We start from the raw sequence: 14319 nt of genomic DNA, 5'->3' as shown, positions 1-14319 counted from the left end.
CATTTTTATGGCTTGTGATGATTTGAGTTCAGATGGTTATTTGCATTTATTTATATTCTGCATCATATATATACAGCAGAATTATTAATACACTTTATAACTTTAATTATACTTCGTTATTCTCATCTTTTTTTAACTTTGTTTTCAACCAATTAAATCAATTCTTAAAATTTTATTTAATTGCAATATCTCGGAAACTCTTGAGTAAGTGAAATGTGGGTAGTTAATACCGTAGACTTTATTGCATATTTTTTCAAGATTTTCAGCAAATTATAAATTACTTTCTAAAATTATTCTAGAGATTACTACAATTGGGAAGAATATTAACCTTACACATTATTATTTGATAATAAGCTCTACATTCAATTAGGATTTTGTATAATTCAGATTATTTTTAATGCAAATTATAATGATTTTGCATAGGAAGTAGGCTATGCAGAATACGAATGCCTCACTTTCAAAAATGTTTTAGGCAGTGTATTAGACAATACAAGCTATTAAGTATCTTAGTTACCATAATATTTGTTTATAACTGTTTTGTAAATTTAATATCACAATAAATTTTTTTAACACCAGGAAGTTTGAAAATATACAAAAAATCTTGGGACACTTGTGCAAGGAATCTTACGTAAATTGAAACAGCTATTTTCCCCCAAGGGTTTCATCACTTTGTGGCATTTTGTAAATGTTTTTACAGCATTTACAATAAATTATTCCTTCAATACCAGCCTCAAAAGAGATTCATTCAACACAAAGAAAGCATAAATCCTCTCGCAAGTGAAAGCACAAGAGAGAAAGCGACGAAAGTGCGTGTAATAGCTAAGCTTCCCAAAAGTTTCATCACTCTGTGCCTTTTGTAAATCTTTTTACAGCATTTACAATAAATCATTCATTCAGTACCATCCTCAAAAGAGACTCAAGAGCCACTCTAGGAAAAGAAAGCATCATTCCTCAAGCAGGAGAAAGTAAGCACAAAAGACAAACAGCAACAAGTATACAAAAACAAAAAAACACGCCATTGGAGGAGCCGCAAAGACACGTCTACTCCCACTCACACCCAAACGACATCTGAGCTTGAACCGAAAGCTCCCCAAAGACCTCTAAGGTTTGTTTACATTCTCGACGAACACCAGCGCCACCTAGGCGAGACAATCCCCTTAAATCGCCCTGAACGAGGGCGGATAGAGCATCTGGAACGACTTACACGGGGCGATTTAATCCCCAGCGTGTAGTTTCTAAGCCTTTCTGGCGCGTTTATTTGGGTGACACATTGTTACTGATGAGGACGAGGCCTAAACAGTGACTTTACGTTTGTGAATACGTGGATTTTGCCGCCATTTTGGGGAAGGTTTTGCTCAGGTGAATTTAAAATTATGGAACTGATGTATTATTATTATTATTATTATTATTATTATTATTATTATTATTATTATTATTATTATTATTATTATAGAATAGGTTCGTTCCCTATATAAGATTGAAACGTATTTCCATGATATATGAGGCTGTGTGTTGATTATTATTATTATTATTATTATTATTATTATTATTATTATTATTATTATTATTATTATTATTATTATTATTAGGTTCGTTTATTATTATTTCCATGATTATTATTATTATTATTATTATTATTATTATTATTATTATTATTATTATTATTTATTATTATCCCAGTAGCTTCTATTTTATCTCCTTGTTTGTTTATGAGAGTAAAAGTACCTTAAACTATCAATTTCATTGCACAATTCAATCAACAATTAACAGCTCGACCAAACCTAACACCATAAATTTCAAAGTTCACGAATCAATCATCGAATATTTTTTCACCCACTCGATAAAAACTGCTTCAAAATCCAAAAAAAAACTTTTTGGTGACTTTTTTCACAAAACTCTCTGGAGCCCAATTGATTCCTGCATACGAACTCCTCTTTACATAAACAAAAAGTTATCCAGACAATTCTGCTCTTTTTCAATCAGGTAGTTTTCATGTTTATTGAATAATTATTCCTCTGGTTCTATAAATGCTTGAGCCGTGATCAACAATAATTTTTTCCCTTATTTTGGGAGGGATAGATGCAAAATTGACATATTTCATGAGTTAAATGCATTTTGGATGAAAAATTAATTCTGAAATTACTATATTTTAGGTTTGAATTTTAAATTTTTGTAGGAAATATATTCGAAATATCCAAAATTGCAAAATACTTTTGTGACAGTTATAAAATTTAAAATGGATCAATATTTTCTAGGGGTAATAAATTTTCAATCAAATGAGTTACAAAATTAATCAATATTTTTCAAGGCAATATTGCCAATTTTCAGAGCCATAAACATTTACAAAAATTTTTATTTCCTTATAAATTTATAAGAAAATAAAATTTAAAAATTAATCAGTATTTCCAAGGCAACATTACCATTTCCCATTGCCATAAACGTTTGCAGGAAATTTTTATTTCCTTTTGAATTTATAAGAAAATAAAATTACAAGATTAATCAGTATTTCCAGTCAATATTACCATTTCCCAGTGCCATAAACGTTTGTAGGAAATGTTTATTTCCTTTTGAATTTATAAGAAAATAAAATTACACGATTAATCAGTATTTCCAGTCAATATTCCCATTTCCCAGTGCCATAAACATTCACAATACTCCCTCCTCCCTGGCAGGAAACATCTCGACGTCCCAAATCTGATTACAACACCTCATAACGTTATTATTTACAGAAATACGAAACAAAAACCCATCAATTACATTCCCCTCGTTTCGAATAACGGAGCAAAAACGTAATTTTAGCAGCCAAAGTTCCCCCTGCAGATTAAATTAGAAAGGAGTGTCTGCAGCTCCGACTTTCAGAGCTGAGTCACATTCTAAATTCTGAGCCTGAATATGTACAGCAGAGTGGATATCCACTTTTGTCTCTCTTGATGGCCAAATGGATGCAGTCCCCTGCCACCTCTGTGTCAAACTCAAACACACGAACACGAAGCTTGGACGGGGGCAGATGCAGTTATATGTAATTCTCTTTGGGAGGGAAGTGATTCCCTGGGTACAGGGAATTTGGTATCAAGGGCAAATTTGTGGTTTGATGTTTGGGAGTAGATAAAAATGTCTCGTGTGGATTAGGACGAGAGAGAGAGAGAGAGAGAGAGAGAGAGAGAGAGAGAGAGAGAGAGAGAGGATAAGTCTCAAAAAATAAATGTTTTAGACAGGCAGACAGATAGAATTCAGTCAGTCAAAAGAACATAGGTTTTACAGAGACAGAGAGAGAGAGAGAGAGAGAGAGAGAGAGAGAGAGAGAGAGCTACAACAACCTCTCCTCTTTCTCTCTAAGCCTCTTACTTTTCTTGGTGGCAAAATCCCCCCGAACATTTACCGCCAAGAATCGCCAATCGGAGATTACTCTCCCACTAAGCATCTTTGTGTCGTCTTTGTTTTGCTACAGAGATGAAAAAAATTGCCTCATCTTTCTCTTCCTTCTGTTCCCAAGATTAAAATTTGTCTTTTTTCGTCTGTTTCTTCTGTTCCCAAGGTCAAAATTGGTCTCTGTTTCCTGTTCCCAAGATTAACATTTTTCTTTATTTCTTTTTCTTGTTCCCAAGGTCAAAATTGGTCTCTGTTTCCTGTTCCCAAGATTAAAATTTGCCTTTTTTCTGTTTCTTTTGTTCCCGAGGTCAAAATTGGTCTCTGTTTCCTGTTCCCAAGATTAAAATTTTTCTTTATTTCTTTTTCTTCTGTTCCCAAGGTCAAAATTGGTCTCTGTTTCCTTCTGTTACCTTCTGTTTCTTGAGTTTTTCTTCTCTGTGCTCTGTGGGGCAGTGATTCCCAATCGCATATGAGAGAGAAGAAGAAACAAAAAGGTGAACAGAAGAAGAGAACAAAAAATCAGTCTCACTTTTCTGTTCCCTCTGTTCCCAAGTTCAGAATTAGTCTCTGTTCCCTTCTGTTTCCTTCCTCCTCTTCTGTTTTTGCCTGTTCTCTGTGGGGCAGTGATTTCCAATCGCTTATGAGAGATTAACAAACAAAAGGATAAACAGAAAGTGGAGGAGAAGAGAAACCCCAGAGTCTGGTACAAGAACCAGAAGAAGAAGAAGAGGAAGAGGAACTATGTAAACAAAAACAAATCCAGTCAGTGTCCCGTGTAATCCAGCTGGGATTACTGCACCAACGCCTGCCTCTTCACAGGAAAAAAAGTAATCCCCCATGAGAAGGATTTCGAAATGAATTCCCTCACCCCCCCTCCCCCCCACAAAGAAAAGGAGAGAGATTTAAAAAGGGAAAAAGAAAGAGAAATCCCGAGTTGTAAAGACATCAGAACCCGTAAGATACTGGTGCCATCTGTTGGCAGAAAAAAAAGGGTTCTTCTTCTGTTTGGAGTGAGAAGGAAATTACACAGTGCAGAGGACAGGAAATTACCCTTTGGGAAAGGGAGAGAGGGAAGGGAGGGGTGGGTTTTACTCATGATATAGAGAGAGGGGGAGAGGGAGAGGGAGGGGTGAAGAGAGAGACAGACAGATAGAGAAAGAAGGACACACAGAGAGAGACAGAGAAAGGCAGAGAGACAGGGAGGGAAAACACATAAAAAGAGAGAGAGAGAGAGAGAGAGAGAGAGAGAGAGAGAGAGAGAGAGAGAGTGAGAGACAGAGAGAGAGAGAGAGAGAGAAAATGTACCACAAAATATTTGCTAAGATATTTTCACAATTTTTCTTGATATATTCATTTCAAGAGCCTGAATTACAGTAAAATAAAAAATTATCCATAATATATAAAAAATATTTTATAATACATATATTTTATATATTAACTAAAAGGTATTTCAATGATACTGTTCTAAGATAATATATTTTATAACATTTTATAATATTCCTCTAAGCTACGAGCTAATATTAATGACAAGAAATTGATTATTCCTTGAAGAAATGTTAACCTCACAAAAAAAATATTCCCTAACTAAGAATATTTTAGAAATAATTCAGATACAAGTGAAAGAACAAGTTCCCTCACATTCTTAAAAATATGATAAAAAGTATATATAACATGAACGAGAAGAGAAACGTAAAATAAAAGACAAGAAAGGGAAAATAAAAAGATAAGAAGATAAGAATTTTAAAAAATCGTGGAACATTGAAACACGAAGTAAAAATATACCTTATAGGGGTCACGAGACTAAAGCTAAAAGAACGACGAAGGGGATACGGCACTAAAATGATTCTTTTAGCTTTTAATTAAATGCAGGGAGGAAAAGATACATTAGGATACATTAGGATAGGTAGGGGATACATGAGTAATGATTCTGGAGAAAGTTAATGAAGAAGAAGAGGAGGAGGAGGAGGAGGAGGAAGAGGAAGGAGAAGCAGTCATTATAGAACGTTAGAATTATCGAGAACCCTTAAATGATGAAGATGAGAAACATTACTAAAAATGGAGGGAGGGTACATGAAGGGAGTGCAAGGTGGGAAATGAAGAGAGAGAGAGAGAGAGAGAGAGAGAGAGAGAGAGAGAGAGAGAGAGAGAGAGAGAGAGAGAGAAAGAGAGAGAAAGGAAAGAGAGACTGAGAAACAGAAAGAATGAGAGAGAGAGAGAGAGAGAGAGAGAGAGAGAGAGAGAGAGAGAGAGAGAGGAGAGAGAGAGAGGAAGTGAAAGAAAGAGAGAGAAAGGGAAGAGAGACTGAGAAACAGAAAGAATGGGAGAGAGACAGACAGACAGACAGAGAAATGGAGAAAGAATGAGAGAGAGAGAGAGAGAGAGAGAGAGAGAGAGAGAGAGAGAGAGAGAGAGAGAGAGAGAAAGACAAAGAATACAAGAAAGGAAAAGTCAAAGAGACAGACAAAGGGACTGACAGAGATAGACAGAAAAGCAGATAGATCAATAGACACAGAGAGAGAGAGAGAGAGAGAGAGAGAGAGAGAGAGAGAGAGAGAGAGAGAGAGAGAGGGGTCTTCAACATCCGCAAGGTAATCATCAAACTCGACTGTCAATCAGAGACCGGATTACAGTCAAGAAGAAATTTGTCTGTCGAGATTTTAAAGTTCAGGAACGATTTCAAATTATAGAAATATTATTGTTATATTATTAATATAATTATTGTTATTTTGTTATCATATAAACCATCCTAAAACCGGCTAAATAAACCGATAAACCTGGTGATAAGTAAATAAACCGAGGGTGATACTTAGGTTTGACACAAAGTACCCAAAAGAATAATAATAAAATTTATGGTAAATTTTTTTATAAGAGAGAGAGAGAGAGAGAGAATGAGAAAAAGTGACAGACTCACTCACTCGAGAACCGACAATAATTTCAGTAAACAGGAATAACTCGAGAACCGAGAACGACTTTAAAGGACAGAAATAACTCGAGATTTGAGAATAACCTTAAGATTATACATAACTCCAAAATGGCGAAGTGGTTGATGATAAAGAAATAAAAAATAAAAGCTGGTTAAAATACAGAAATATTAACAGTATTTTGTCTCGGGAGCTGTCACAAGTCGGCGAGAAGTGGTTAGTAGTGATTTAGGATCAGTGTATAAGAAAGACCCTTTTAAGAAATCAGATAATTCGCCAAACTGGGCGAATTTCAAAGAGCGACTTCAAACATAGGCAGTCATGCTTGAAAAAATGCGAGAAGTCGCCCATAATAATTAGGGGTAGTATACCAAGAAGACCTTTAAAAAAATGAGATAATTCGCCAAACTGGACGAATTTCATAGAGCGACTTCCAACATAGGCAAGTCATGCTTGCTCTAAAAAAGTCGAGAAGTCGTCCATAAAATTCAAGAAACATGATACCAAGAACACCCTTTAAAAAAAAAATGAGATAATTCGCCAAACTGGACGAATTTCAAGCGCTAAAGCGACTTCAGACACGACCCGCCGTGCTTACTATAAAAAATGAAATACACCCAAACTCGAGGCGGTCTTTTTGATGTCTCGAAGTTTTAGCATAAAGTTACAAGCATGGAGTTATACCTCGGAGCCTCCTGGCCTTTTTTGGGCTTCTGAGAGAGAGAGAGAGAGAGAGAGAGAGAGAGAGAGAGAGAGAGAGAGAGAGAGAGAGAGGAAATAAAACCACACACACAAAGGCTCGACACCCAGCTTAGGCCGACTTATTCCACGCATCAGTTTTTCCAGAGCTATTTTCCATCCTTGGGACCTTTAAAAAAAACATACACAAAAACACAAAAAAAAAAAAAAAAAACAAATTTCCTCTTCCTGTTCTTGCGGTAGCCAAAGTAATTTCATCACGGAAAAGTTAGCCCCAATTGCCTAGCAAGACGGATGGTCCCCGGTGAAAGTTCAAATGTCGTTAGATTATGTCCCAGCGTTTCTTTTCTCTCTCTCTCTCTCTCTCTCTCTCTCTCTCTCTCTCTCTCTCTCTTTCTTTGAATCTCTCTCTCTCTTTCTCTCTCTCTCTCTCTCTCTCTCTCTCTCTCTCTCTCTCTCTCTCTCTCTCTGAAGAAGGACAAGAATAAGAATTTAGCCAAAGTTTGAATAGACCATAGGAAACAATTTGACTGCCAAACTGCTAGTAAGTTGAATCGTAATTTATGTATCCATCCCTGTGTGTATATGTACTGTACACTTGTGTATACATGTATACAAACACACACACACACACACACACACGTACACATTACACAGCAACACTCGCAAAATCAATCTTGCAAAATGCAACACTACACGTAGATTGAATTCCCTACTTGACACGAGCTCGCCATTAGCGTTCGCAATTACTGCCAAAAATTAGGTCCCCCGGTCCAATGTAGAGCGAATTAGGGGGTGTTTTGTCTCGAGGGCCTGGCCCACGGGTCCTCAGCAGGCTTCATTGTTCCGTGAAGGAGTGAGGGAGCGAAGGGTTGGAGTTTCATGAAGGACTTTTCACGTGCTGTTTCTCAACGAGTTGGGCAGATTCGTAAATATTTTCTTTTAATATTTTGTTATTTTTTCTGTTGCAATGTTGATTCTTTTTTTGAGTTTCTATTTTTGCAATTGCTGTTTAATTTTTGAATTTTTTATTTTAAAAATTTAATTTATGAGATCAATAAATATATGTAAAAAATATATATATATATATATATATATATATATATATATATATATATATATATATATATATATATATATATACACACATAAAGCTTATCTTCAGTATATATATAATTTATATCTCTTTACAATTCTCACTCTTCTGTTTAAGAAAATACCATTCCTATGCAATAACTATTTACAAAAGCATCCTGGATATATATTTCTAACACCTAAGTGAAGTTTTTGTACTTATAATAATTCATCTACTTTTGAGAAAATTAACAGACATAAAAATATTCTACTTTTTCCAGCTGATATAGTACGCTTAATTTTCAAAAACCAGATTTGTACTTAATCAAAATCTTATTTCCCTCAAGATGATGTTAGCAGCGCCCAAGATTATGCAACGTAATAATAATAATAATAATAATAATAAAAATAATAATAATAATAATCTGAACTGACATTATAACTAAGTGAGAATCATGACCCTATACTCTTGTTTACCTGTGACAGACAGCTGGCCAGTAGCCAAATGGCAGCCGAGTTGACAGGTAATAGCAGAAACAGGTGGCAGGTTACTTGGAGTGCTTCTAAGGTAGTTCGCAGACCTTCTGCTGTATATTTCGTAGCTTTATGCAGTTGGTTTCTACTACAGAAACACGAAAAGGTACCAATTCATTAGCTGCAATGTTAACTAAGTGTCAAATGTACCTTCTGACAAGTTACTGGAGGTACAAACACCAGTAGTGTAAGGTACATGGACGGATTTATATGTGGTTCAAGAACTGATTGATTTTCGAGGTTGCGTTCATTAGCTGTGCCAAATAGCAACAGAAAACTGTTGCCAAAGCAACATTGATATCCAGTTTTTAATTTTTGAGGGACCCTCCCCTTTAGGGACCTCACCTAGACTAGTTTTTAGTGATTTTGCCCAGGTGTACCCCTTTAGTATTTATTCAAGGCAGAGCACTTGCAAGGTTTGTCAAAGCTGCAATTATTGGCGTTAATATACCCCTGCGTTTTGCAAACCAGCATCACATAGTTTCCCAGTGGTTTATTCTTAAGTGTCAAAAAGTACTGTTAAGTGTACAAAAAACTCTGGACTCGTAAGCTCTGCAGAGAAAGGGTACCCTACAACACTCTTCAGTATTACTTTCGGATATGTAAGTGACACAAAAAGAGTTTTTTACTTAATCATTTTATCCATATAAATCACTTTTTACTCTGCATAGGTAATTTTGTGGCCTAGATTAGTGTGCTGTAGTTTTATACCTTAAAATGGTCGTTAGTTTGTCGATTATTCTGAGCCTTGGAGCTGCATTGTCCTTGGTCATTCTCAGCTGGATGTATTTTGCAATGTTTAGGCCTAAAAGGAAAATATTTTTAACATATATAAAGAGGTACACTTAGGCATATACATTTTACATTGGAGTCTTGTAGTTCTGTCAATAAAGCTTGAGATTTGGAATATTCAATTTAGTTATCAGTGAGTTATTACAATGTGGTGCTAATGAAATTGTTACCTTGCCACTCCAGTGGTTCCATTGTTAGTCTCACTTAACCTAGTCTACCTGGCCACTTGAAGGGATTCATCCTAACCTAGTGTTCATATCAAAATCACCATCCCTATCTTTTAGTTATTAAACATTGTTCTTCATAAAACAGTCCATTCGATGGGTGTAAAATTTACCTCAATTTCACACTGCAGGTTCAATATAATCATGATAATTTTGAGGTTAAAAGTACAGGTTACCTTTTAAGTTACATAAATACATAATATCAGGATTGCAGTGCTTATCTGCAAGATTAGATAGGGCTGGTATGTAAAGTTACAAGGATCAGATACACTGGGCACAAAGTTGGCCCTAAAGGGCAGATATTTCAGGTTAGACCGTTGGGACTAGATGTTTCAGCTTGAGTCCCAAGGAGCAGATTTTTTACCTGAGTCCCAACCACAGATTTTGACCTTCAACTTACACAATGGGATGAGATATTTCAGCTTGGGACCCAAAGATTGGACTGTGCATGTACGCATATTTCACGTGGCCCCATCTACATAGCTTCTTGTATTGTATTTTCCATTTCCTTAAGTAGTACCTCGTTTCATTACCTAATTACATCAACTTTATTCCATTTACTAATCAGTCAAAAAACTAAAGCCATTGGTTACCCTTCAAGTCAGTATACATGATGCAGGGGAGTTAAACATCTTTAATATGAAAAATTAACTTAAGGACAACCTCTGGACTTACGAGCAATGGAAAATTGACCAATAAAGTGGACACTTCAGTAAAAACAATCGTCTATTCTGGCCAGACTGATGTTAGTAAAGTAGGCAAGACGAAGATTTCCACTCGCCTCATCTCCTGGAAGGAGGTGAAAAGTCATTACATATGGTTCTGTAGTACGTTGTCCCTCTAGTACATAAGTAAGGAGTATGGTAACAGTCTTCTTCTACATGAACTTCCAAATTGTAATTTTTGTTACCATTCGATTGCCTGATCTGATCATCAACCAGCGCATTTAAGGTAGCAAGTGAATACCTTTTGCAGTAAATACCACAAGAAATTCCACCTCTAGTTATGCAGTTCCTATAGAGAATTAACAAAAATTAATTTTTAATATCATAGTTGTCCCTTATTTTGTTATTTTGCAAACAGCAGAAGGCCTCTCTTGTATCAGCCTACAAAAATCAGAATTCACAAGCCATAGTTATTCAGTGAGAAATAACATATCATAAAAAGAAATTAGCAAATGAAACAGTTGTGCTAATCAGAAACTTATGGAATTGGCTTCATATTAATGGCTACCTTTTAAAGTGACAATACATTTTGCAGTCATTGTGGCAGTTTTTATAGCAAAGATTAAGGCGTGCGTAACCTGATGTTAGTTGCTTTAGATGAAGCACATGGCCTTGCCCCAAGCAAGTGACAAAAGGTTGAAGGAGGCACTCGCGTGGACCTCGTGACTCACCCAAACCAACAAGACGCAGTGGGTTCCAGCGAGGGGTAAATAAAACCCAAATATCTATGAACAATGTTATGATGCTAAAATCTCATCAAATACAGCCAACAAGAATGTAATTAAATAAATAACAGTCATAAATGAGAAATGATCCAAAAAGTATATAACAATGTACTATGTACTGGATACCCTGAAAAAGGAAATAAAAAAAGTATATAGAGCTTGAATACGATAGTAGCAGATATAAACGAAGTTCACCTCACACACAGCGGAATCGGCTGCAACCTGTACATAGGGTCACTGGAATTAATCTAACTGTACTTGGATTTACAGTGGCGAAGCACAGCACTTTTCACTTGGGGTCGTCAGATGCCCCCATGGGAGTACAGTGTGATCATCGGGCGGTCCTCGTCGTCTGACTTAAAACGGATTCCACCCGACGTTCCTCGAAGGACGAGTTGATTATATTCTGTGTAAAGGTTCGCTTTTGCAAGCTGAGTCACTCAAATCACCAGGCCATATTGGTAATAAATAAAAATATCAAAAAGGGCTTTCCCCAGATACGCGGGCTTGCCGACAACTTTCCAAGTGGTCCAACATGAAATTTTACAACTTACGGCAGTTGCTGTCACTTAAGAAACTAGGAACACAGTCCAAAAACTGAATATTAGATGAATTCATACACAGTAATGCCATTGATAGGCATTAATGATCACAGAAAACACTGAAATGGTACAAAATGAAAAAGTAAAAACACAAGAACTAAGCTTAAGAAATCTGGAAAAAGTATTATTTATTTCCAAGCAGTAAGGTTGCTAATCTCTTGACACTTTGAACTTAAAATTTGGAACATTCTTTCGACAACTTAATCCATAAAGTTTTCTAATTTTAATGAGAACTTTGTATATAAAGTTCATCCTATCCAATAAAATATATAAATGTCCACCTTTAAAGTAATAAAAATTACAGCAAACGGATGTGTTTATGGTAAAATAATCCCCGTGTCTTTGAAACTCTTACTGTCAGTGTAAGCAAAACATCTAGAAAGATTTACAAGACCCTAAGGTATCCTTGCTTTCCTCAGTTTAATCCAGGCATACTTATCTTTCGTAGATTGTGCTGACATTTTCGTTAATGCAATAAAGCCTGCAACGGTTTTAAAGATATCAGTCTACTACAATCTACTGCTAACAAGATTTTGGCACAGTTTTGAAGGCCTGAGCATCTGAATGTACCTTCAAACTCCCCTAAAGCTGAACAAGAATCATATACAGTACCTGAAACCTCATTTCTGATGTCCTACAGTACATCAAGGCTCTTAACCATGACAAGCTGGATAAATTGATCAACTTTCCCATCTGCTGCATATATACTGCTGTGTACTACCTACAACTTGGCTCTGCCTCATTTTAGACCTCTGTACAAAGATCAGATGTATCCTTCCTGCAAGGATTTTACAATTTAAAAGGCTCTCGCAGATTATGGAATCATCTTGATTGCATAGTGCTTTGAATACATGGTTTGCAGTCTTATGATATTGCAGAATGCTTGCTCAGAAACAAATTCTAGATTGAAAGTATGTATGTGCCACTGTTAACCAAGCCAGGGTGCTCATTCCAGCTGCTGGTGTGATGTCTAAATCTACAACCGTCCGTGGGAAGGACTTGTGCTATGCCGACCATAAAACCCAAATGGGTCTTGTGGTAGTTCTCGTCACAGTCGCAGCTCAATAACAGCCTGTTATAGGACCCAGACATCTTCAGTTTCTACTCTAGACTACTAAAACTACCAACAATGGGTTTGGTCAGTAACAATTGGTAGTGAATCTAAGCATCAGGAGCTTTGGTCTATAATCCCTTGAATCTGTACACAGGAACAGTTGACGAGTACCCGTGGCCTGTCGTTTTCATCCTGTTAAGAAAATTCAGCAAAGCTGAAATCATTCAACCTGCAAGGTGAATGGTACTCTAAAGGTGTGTATTTCCCAACTGCTGTTCTTTGCCAACCTGGCAATTGGCTTGTGTATCAGTCTTGCTGTGTAGAATATCTGCAGCTATTCCTTTCTAAAAATATTCATTATCCTCATTTTAAAAATGACCTCATCAGTATGATGATGTATACAGCAATACTCTTTTTAGCACTCAGTGCGAAAAGCCTTGTTAAACCAGGTTTGCTTATCTTGCTCTGAAAACATTAACTCAAAGGCTTGAGCTGTGAAGAAGAGAGTCTACGTCAGCCCTACCAACAAAGCCTATCAGAGATGGATTATGGAACAATGCCCTGATATTACTGCGCCCAGGCAGAAGTTTAGTCTCTAGTTACTCTGTCGTACTTTAGACCAAAACTCTAGTGTTTAGTCTCTAGTTACTCTGTCGTACTTTAGACCAAAACTCTAGTGGGAGTGGCCTCGGGCAAAAGTTTGTATTCATCACTTCTACTGGATGAAGTACAGATCGAGTTTGGTTCTAAAAAGGGAACCTAACCCAAGACCTCAATTTCTGAGTTTGTAAAACAGTAGGAAATGTCTCACTTCAGTGAACATTAAGATAGGTTCAGAGAACCCCTAATGTTTATCTGCAGACTTCTGACCTGTGAAGTTTGAAAGATCATGGCCATAAGGTTGTGATGAAACAACCTGAAAGTTTGAAAACTGCAAGTAGCAAGGCAAGTTAATATTTTCTTACGACATCTGGTGACAGATGTGTATCTGGAGACAGACAGACAAGCTGTACAATATCTGGTTGAGAAGGGGCTCTGCCACCATCAGTCGGTATCACTAACGTTAAACAGGGTGTCATAATTTCCATACGTATAGGTCTAGGAACGGAATAAAGCACTGGAAAGTCTTGGAGACTTATCCAACAGCTTTGTCAAGGAAGTAATGAACTGTTGTTCCCATAATTATGCCTACCACTTTTAAGACTCATACATTAACCTTAGTTGTCAACTGACAAAAGGGGCCTGTTCCCTAAGAATCTAAATGATCGCAAGAGATTTGAGACAGTTCAAACCAGTAACTTCTACAATATTCAACTTGCTATGTTTGTGGTTGAGAGGATTGCAGGCAAAATGGCAAAGAGATTACACTGACAAAGAACCGAGCAATATTTTCCAGGAGGCCGTTGTCCTCACGACAACTTCAGGAGCTTCAAAAAACAGCACAAAAAAATCTGCACTCCTGTGCTTGAAGTCGGCATAAGGACACATTCAAGTTCTGTGCACTGAGAGACATAAGGAGTTTGCCACTTTCTCAGCATCTTGACAACTCATTTCTGGCCGACAATCACTGCAGTATTTTCGAATCTTTGTTACAGGGAGG

This window comes from Macrobrachium rosenbergii, chromosome 33 (assembly GCF_040412425.1).
Source record: "Macrobrachium rosenbergii isolate ZJJX-2024 chromosome 33, ASM4041242v1, whole genome shotgun sequence".
In the NCBI taxonomy this organism is placed as follows: Eukaryota; Metazoa; Arthropoda; class Malacostraca; order Decapoda; family Palaemonidae; genus Macrobrachium; species Macrobrachium rosenbergii.
The sequence above is the reverse complement of the archived record's forward strand: the minus strand, read 5'-3'. Positions refer to the sequence as shown.